Source organism: Hyaena hyaena, unplaced genomic scaffold (assembly GCF_003009895.1).
Source record: "Hyaena hyaena isolate Hyena2069 unplaced genomic scaffold, ASM300989v1 scaffold_869, whole genome shotgun sequence".
NCBI lineage: Eukaryota > Metazoa > Chordata > Mammalia > Carnivora > Hyaenidae > Hyaena > Hyaena hyaena.
In genome coordinates, this window is record NW_024081502.1 from 360,757 (window position 1) to 369,535 (window position 8,779).

Here is an 8,779-nt window from a genome sequence, read left to right on the forward strand (position 1 = left end):
CATTTTGACAATATTTATTCTTCCCATCCATGAGTATGGAATATTTTCCACATCTTTCTGTCCTCTTCAATTTCTTTCATCAGTGTTTTATACCTTTCAGAGTACAGGTCTTTCACCTCTTTAGTTAAGTTTATTCTTCGGTATCTTAGTGTTTTTGGTGCAATTGTAAATGGGATTGATTCTTTAATTTCTTTTTCTGCTGCTTCATCATTGGTGTAGAGAGAAGAAACTGATTTCTGTATGTTGATTTTTTACCCTATAGCTTTACTGAATTCGTTTACCAGTTATAGCAGGTTTTGGTGGTGTCTTTTGGTTTTTCTGTATACAGTATAATGGCATCTGCCAATAGTGAAAGTTTCACTTCCTCCTTAGGCAAGAGACAATTTCATCATTATAATGGGAGTGGAAAAGAGAGAAGACAGTGATAGGTGCAATCAATTGGTGTACAGGTAGCACCCACTTCCTCAAAGTTAGAGTTACAGCACTTTGTGTAATAGAAGCCTACCGTAGTATGGTGGTGATATTTTCACAAAAGTGAAAATCCTCTTACAATCTCCTTCAGTTAGGGAAAACAGGTACTGCTACTATAAGTCTTTCACAAAAGTGAAATGGCATAATTAATTTCATTGAAAGTGGGGGAGGGGAGAATATTCTGCTTTTTGCCATTTGTAGATTAGGCAAGTTTTCACATGAACGCTCTACTTTTGGATAGCGAGAGAAACCTGTATTTGGTTTTGGCAAGCTTAAAAAGGACTTTTGCTTTTGGCTTTTAATTTCTCTAAAGTAAGAGGCAGATCCCAGAGCTGACAGAATAAAGACTTTGGAAACTTGAAGTACATGGATATGTGAAATAATAACTGTGGACAATGGGAGAGCAAAATTATTGTAGAAATATTTAAGATTTCTATGAGGTTTTTATAATCTACTTGAGATTGAGGATGCTGATAACAACTGGCAACAATTTATATGTATGTTTTTTCTCAGATGCTTGTCTGCAGTTACAATATAGATTGTTGGTTTGACCTAGGTTTGTAATATTTCTCGGAATGTGACTAATAAGAAAAGAAGCTATGATCTGAAGAGAGAAAAGGCAGCCCCAGCTGTTGGCTTGGTTACTTTATGGTGCCATTTGCAATTTGTTGTGCAATATCGGGAGCCTGATTTTGCAAGGTGTATGTGGCCATTAGGTGATAGCGCATGATTTGGATTACTTCCAAGGGGAATGTTCGCTAGGTAAGGGATGGATATGAGACTATTCTCTGAAGAGTTACAAAATGAATATGGGATTCTGAAGCCTTGCCACCAGGTTCTGTTTGGCCAAGACTTTGTCTTCGTCCTCTTTCCAAACAAGTGTTCCAACTCTTTGGGTAGGATTGACCTAGTGAGAATTCAGGAATTAGATGGAATCAGAGATTAGCAGTTTCACCTTTTCACATAAACTTTCATTCATTAGTTTGCCCTATTGCATGGCAATATATCTATGAAGAGGGCTGTTCTCAATACTGGATCAGGATCAGATTGAATCAGTTAGTTATTCATTTGTTTTTAAATCCAGTGATTAAATCTACCACCACTTAGGATTGTTTTAAAAATATGGTTATTTATGGTGAATGACTATTGTGTATTTGTTCTTCATTTATTGTCCAGTAAGCCGTGTTTTGGAGAAAGAGTTTTTGAGGCTCATCATAGTTTCTGTCAGTGGACTATTTTATAAATAACATTATTATATTATTTGAGGCTATCTCTACTTTAAAAAAATAATAATTTTAATGTCCTCAGCTTCAAACTCCATGTAGTCAAGAGTATTTGTAGAAATATACTCAAACTAGGGGCGCCTGGGTGGCTTAGTCGGTTAAGCATCCGACTTTCGCTTGGGTCATGATCTCGCGGTTCGTGGGTTCGAGCCCCGCGTCGGGCTCTGTGCTGACTGCCAGCTCAGAGCCTGGAGCCTGTTTCAGTCTGTGACTCCCTCTCTCTCTGACCCTCCCCTGCTCACGCTGTCTCTCTCTCTCTCCTAGAAATAAATAAAACATTAAAAAAAAAATTTTTTTTAAAAAAAGAAATATACTCAAACTAGTTTAGGCAGCAAAGGTATGTATAGGTTCAATAATATAGGGGAATTCAATAATAAGTCATGCTTTATGCATGGGTATAGATAGTGGTCAAATGATGTTTTTAAGAGTCTTCCTTTCTACCATTATTTCTTGCCTCTTGACTTAGCTTGGGCTGCTATAAGAAAATACCAAAGACTACATGGCTAAAACAGCATTTATTTCTCACAGCTCTGGAGACTGGGAAATCCAATATCAAGGTGGCAGATGATTTGGTTCCTGGTGAGGACCCTCTACCTGAATTGCAGATAGCTAGGTTCTTGCTGTATCCTCACAAGGAGGAAAGAGAAGCTTTGAGGTTCCTTCCTATTCTTATAAAGGCACTCAAGCCACCATGGGGGCTCTACCCTCATGAACTGATCCAAGCCTAGTTAACTCCCGAAGGCTGTTACATTCGGGATTAGGAATTTAACATATGAAATTGAGGGGAGGGAATTGAACATTCTCTTCTCTCTCATAACACTTCTCTTTGTTTTTGTTCTTTTTCTTTCAGACTCCTATTGTACACAAACTTTCTTACTGTGATAGGGCACCAAGATCCTGGGTGTCTATCTTTACAGCTTTTTTTTTTTTTTAATATTTTTATTTATTTCTAGGAGAGAGAGAGAGAGACAGCGTGAAGAGGGGAGGGTCAGAGAGAGAGGGAGACACAGACTCCGAAACAGGCTCCAGGCTATGAGCTGGCAGTCAGCACAGAGCCCGACACGGGGCTCGAACCCACGAACCGCGAGATCATGACCTAAGCGAAAGTCGGACGCTTAACCGACTAAGCCACCCAGGAGCCCCTATCTTTACAGCTTTTCAACAATCCTATAGAGATGACGCTGATGTTTAATTAGCTAATGCCATATATTATAAATGTAAAATAGGGTTATTGGGAAAAAATTATAGAGTATACTCAATCTCCTGAGCTGTCGTTGTCCCCCAGAGAAATGCACTTTGGCCAAACATATCTGAGACTAAGATGGACTCCGGCAGGATTGCAGCCTCCTGAATTACTCTGTGTGTTTAATGAGGAAAGGGAGGTAGGGAACTTCTAGCTGAGCATGTTAACAATGGGAACTTACTGGTCGAGGAGAGCTTCTGCAACTGAGATGAGGAAGTGCACCTACTTCTCCCTTGAGATGGCTAATTGAGACATGTTGAGCTTCTTAATAAATCTCACTTCGTAATTCAGAAGAAAGAGCTATAGGGGCACCTGGGTGGCTCAGTCGGTTGAGCATCTGACTCTTGATTCCAGCTCAGGTCATGATCTCACAGTTCTTGAGTTCAAGCCAAGCATTGGGCTCTGTACTGGCAGCATGGAACCTGCTTGGGATTCTCTCTCTCTCTCTCTCTCTCTCTCTCTCTCACTCTCTCTCTGTCCCTCCCCTGCTCATGTGTGCTTTCTATTTCTCTCAAAATAAAGAAATAAATAAACATTAAAAATGTTTAAAAAGAAGAAAGAGCTATATTTCCATACCAATTGTTCAGTTCTAATCTCTCAGCAGTTCCAAACTTACTTTCTGTGTTCTGCTTTGCGATTCTGGGGCTAAGATTAACAAGCCACAGTTTTGCTTTGTCAGCTCACTCAGCCAATCATGGCATTAGAGAGACACAGTGGGACTGTAAGAGTAAGAGGAGCTTACTCTTCTGTTTGTTCCCTATGGGCTTCTGGACCACTTCCTGTTCCTGTAAGCATCATCCCAACGACACTTTCCAGCAAAAGCAGGGCTTTCCCATTGCAGCAGCTGAATCCAGTTTGCAGTTTTCCCAACACTTGCAAACCCAGCCTCATTACCCACCTCTCAGTGACACCAACACCACCTGCCACGATCTCATCTTTAGAGACCTCATCTACCTACACCACCCAAGGACCGCACCCCCAAACTCAGACACCAGCCCCAGCGAAACAATGCCTCCTTCTCGGTAGTCCAAATTTCAACACTTGGAGGTCTTCCTCTAAGTTTCTATGTTTTAATAATTCCCATCTCTTCCTTTTGTTCTTTGGCTCTACGGGTGATAGCTACTTTCTCTTACTATGTGATACCTTAGAACTATCTTTGTCATTTTGCTATATAGTTTGCTTAATTAAAAATGTTTTAAGATGAAATACTCCTATTCAATAACTGGTGTGGTAGAACTGGATCCTGCCTGATACACTCTCAAAAACCAATTCATAAAAGTTCAGGATAGGATTCTAATTGCTCAGGTTCTGGTCTTATGTCTGCCTCTAGGTCATTTACTATGTGGGATACAGTGGGACTATGATTGACCCAATAGGGTCAAGTGTTCAGGCTTGTCACTGAGGTGAAGGGGCACCCTGATTGATTGTCTCAGCAGGACCATATGGAGTAACAGAGAAATTTTCCAAAGAAACAGATTGCTGCCACCAAAATAATGGGAATGGGAATGCCTCCTGTAGTGAAGGAGGGAGCTTTAACCACCACAGATAGATAACATAGCACTGCCTATCCACTTATAATAGTTTATTAAGTGGTTCAAATTAATATTATAAACATGACGTTTTTTATTTATTTACTACAGTCGTTGTTTCATCCATATTCTGCAAAACATTTGTTAACTCTCCTCCCCCCCTACCAAAAATATTGGGTGGATTTCAGAACTTACTGTCACTTTCAATTAGGACAAATCTGTGTGGTTTTAGTCTATAACCTCATCTTCATTTCAACACTTTTTCCCTTCTCTGCCATCGGGAAATATCATCCCTCTGCCCTTCACAGTCAGAAGCAAGAGAGAAAGGCATGACTGTCAGAATTGCGTGTTCTCCAGTGTACCAGGGTGCACTGATGGAAGAGAAAAGGTTATATACTTTCTCAAATGGTTCTGTTGTAGATTTCTTTCTTGGTTGATTGTGACAACTTTTTTGACCACCACAGGTTTTGTCTGTGTAGTAAGTGTGCAATGATCTGGACACATTGTAAGTTCTTATGGAGGTGCTATGGGTCCTCCCCAGCAAACGGTGCCCTGAGTTGGACCATCAGGCACAGGCATCCTTGATAATCACTGTGGCAGTTGCTGTGGTTTTTGTTTTTTGTTTTTTCTTTTTTTTTTTTGCACAGTGGGACAATTCATGAAGCTATCAACAAAATGGCTCAAATACAACTACTGCTAATTTCCCTTGACTGACAGGAAACTCAGATATGTATACAGAGTTAGTATGGCCAATGCCACCATTTCTTCCTCCTCGATATCCTCATGGAGAAGTTGGTCATATAATTCATTATTGTGGTGAGATATTTGATGATTAGCTTGATGTGTCAGCTTGGGTGGACCATCTTGCCCAGATATGTGGTCAGACATTATTCTGGATATTTTTGTGAGGGTGCTTTTAGATGAAATTTACATTTAAATTGGTGGGCTGTGAATAATGCAGAAGTTTCTCTTACGTGAGTAGGCCTTATCCAATCAGTTAATGTCTGAAAAGAATAAAAGACTTGTTCTCAATTCTACGTCAGTGGCCTTTGGACTTGAACTGCAGCATTTGCTCTTTCTTGGGTCTCCGGCCAAGCTTCCTATCCTGCATATTTTGGATATGCTAGCCTCCAAAATCATGTGAGCCAAATCCTTAAAATCTCTATAGATAGATGATAGAGATGCAGATGGAGATAGAAACATGTATGTAGCTATATAAACACAATTAATTCTGTTTCTCCAGAGAGCCCTAACACAGAAATGTTAGTAAACACAGAATACTCTCTTACAAGACTGCAATAATGGTCTTGGTTAATAGAGGTGGAGGGATCTTTTGCTCTTGTAGTTTACATTAGTAAATGCATCAGTTCTCTTGTTTCCTTTAGGTTGGCCCCACAGCCATTCCCCTCCCCCCCCTCCAGGGCAGGTCAGGATATTTGGGGAAGGTTTAACAGATGAATGAAATGTCAACTATTTTGTTCCTTAGGCACCTTTTATCTCTATAAGCTAATATTTTAGTTAACTTCTCACTTGGCATGAACTTAGCATGAACATGGTAATCCCAAGAAGTAGCCATTTAGTATACATACTCCTCCTGACCATTCCCAGCCTAAAATGGGAATGTTGAGGAGCTTCCTGGTAATAGCATAGCTGGTTATGCTCCTTTTTGGTAAACACTAAAGGAATTGTTTGCTCCCATTTATTTGTGATTTTTATTAGAAGGTGGGGTATTTTATATCTCTTTGAGCACAGTTTTGATGATTTAGGCAATGGGGAAAGTTCCATCCCACCTCCTATTACCCAAGACTATTTCTGTCTTATATACAGGTAGAGAGTAATTTGATTTTACTCGAGCATCTTACCATGATGATGACATCGTTATTGCCTGTGCCTCTCTGGACAGCGCCTCTCACAATGGCTCCCTGAATTCCTGCCAGTGGAAACATGCGGGCATTTCCCTCATTGTGAAAGTAGAGCAGGAAAATATGGGTCGCCACCTGGCTTGAGTGCTGGCTTGGCCTTTGATATAGGAGCAAATGTTAGCAGGATTATTGGCTTCTGTGTGTCTCTGGGGGAAACTCCACCTGTATAATTCCTTCCTTTGCCATGGGAGCAGCCACTAGGAAACAGGAGGATTGGCACAATAACCGATGTAAGCGACAAGAGCAAGTAGAGACTATGTATAAGCTTTGAAAACACAAAGTCCTCCATAAATATTATGATAAGTTTTCTGCATCTGGTCAATACACATACATGGTCCTTAATTTATAACTACTAGAGAGGATGAGGAATCTATTCAATGTTGTATATTTTAATATCTGATTATTATTTTAATGTTTTATGTATTGTTTTCTTTAGAGAATTTCATACCAGAATAGCTCAAGTGACCTTCTCTGATCCTTTTAAACAAATATACATTTAAAATTTTTGACAAAATATTGAGAAAAAATTTAAATACCAAAATTGATTCTATTCTTCCTTGTTTAGCAAATAGGTTGTGGTGTGCTCATTTGATAAACTTCAAAATTGTATCCTGTAAGAAATTAAATCAGGGCATGAAAGTTGTGGATTGTGAAAAATTCAGTAAAATGGACAAAATGGTGAAAAATAAATTAAAATTGTTCCTAGCATTTTTCTGAAACAGAAATGTAAAAAATGTCTTTATTAAAAAGTAGAAGTACATTTGGAACTATTATCCTTACTTCCCAAATGACATAAAACAAGATGCATTAATGATAAAGAATTCGACAGTAGTTAAAATAGCCTGCTACCACTATCAGCACCCTTCCTGTTAATGTGAGGGTTGAGAAGTTCTGCACTTAAAACCTGTTTCTTTCAAAATATGTATTTTCTTCTGAAACAAAGTACAAAGAAAAATAATGTCAGTATAAACATCTGGCATCGTACATTTTGAGGATTGTGTTTACTTTACTGTTCCACCTTTCCATTACTCTATAGGATACTGAAAAGGACTATTTTAGAAAATTTTAATTGTTGGTGTAATCAGACCAAGTAGCTAGATACGGTGTCCTACAGCAAATCAGGATAGTAAAGGAATAACAGTTATCAAGGGGGAAATATCTAGTTTGTGAGTCAATTCTTTGTAATTTTCAGTCATACATGAATTAAATGATACTGAATTTGAACAGCAACTGAGATGCCTGTTCAAATGTAGATGTTGATATCATTGTATATTGCATTTTATTTGAAATGGTAAAATTTAGGTTAACTTAAATAATTTTGTAGGCTAAGAAAACATGATATAAAAATTGAGAGTGTGAGGCTGAGAAAATGTAACAAATAAAATGGTTTATAAATTGCTATATAGATGAGAAAACATTCAACAACATTTGACATAGTAACATTTAACATATTAACTGATAAATTAGTAATATGACACATGACAGAAAATTTTCATTTTCTGTATGAAAACATACAGAAGCAGCCAGAGGTATTTGTTGCTACCTTAACATAATTGAGGTTTTGCATAATGCACTGGAAAGACCAGAATATTTCTGCAAACATTTAAAACAAACCCACAAAGGTAGGATGGAAAGTGTACAACTTTAGGAATCAGAATCTTTGCCTTTTGTCACCTTAATCAAGTGCCGTTTAATTCCTTAAAGACACAATGTGTTGCTCTAGCACAAATGAAATAATATATATGTATGTAAAAGTGCTTTGTGCAAAAAAAAAAAAATTAAAATAAAGTGCTTTATCCATTATAACATGCAACACAGAATTAAATTAAACAAAGAATTTTAGGCTCTCTTCTGGAGGCTATGCCCATCCAGGGGAATTTATTAGAATATAGGATGGGCAGATAAAGAGGAGGTGTGCAATATTTCAGATATGCTTTGTAAGAAAAACAAAAGTACCACAGTTTTACAATTAAAAAACATTAGAGAGAATGTGATTTTTATGTCTTTATAAAGGGATGAGTTTAACACTGTAAAGCATCATAGATTTTGTATATAATGTTTTATTCTAATCTTTTGAAATCCATGCTTCTCTAGTATGAAAGTCATTCATCAACATGATTTAATCAACATACATTGTCCATAAATGAAAGTTTCTTATAGGTCAACATTTAACTTCAGAGAAAAGAATGCTGAGTGTTCATATGATAATTCAATGGACACATTCATCCAGTCATCTAATATAATTAACACTTTTTAAAATATTATGTTAGAACTCAGAGCAGTGATTCTGGGCTATCATAAACTGCAACAAGAAGGAAAAATGTAGTTAGC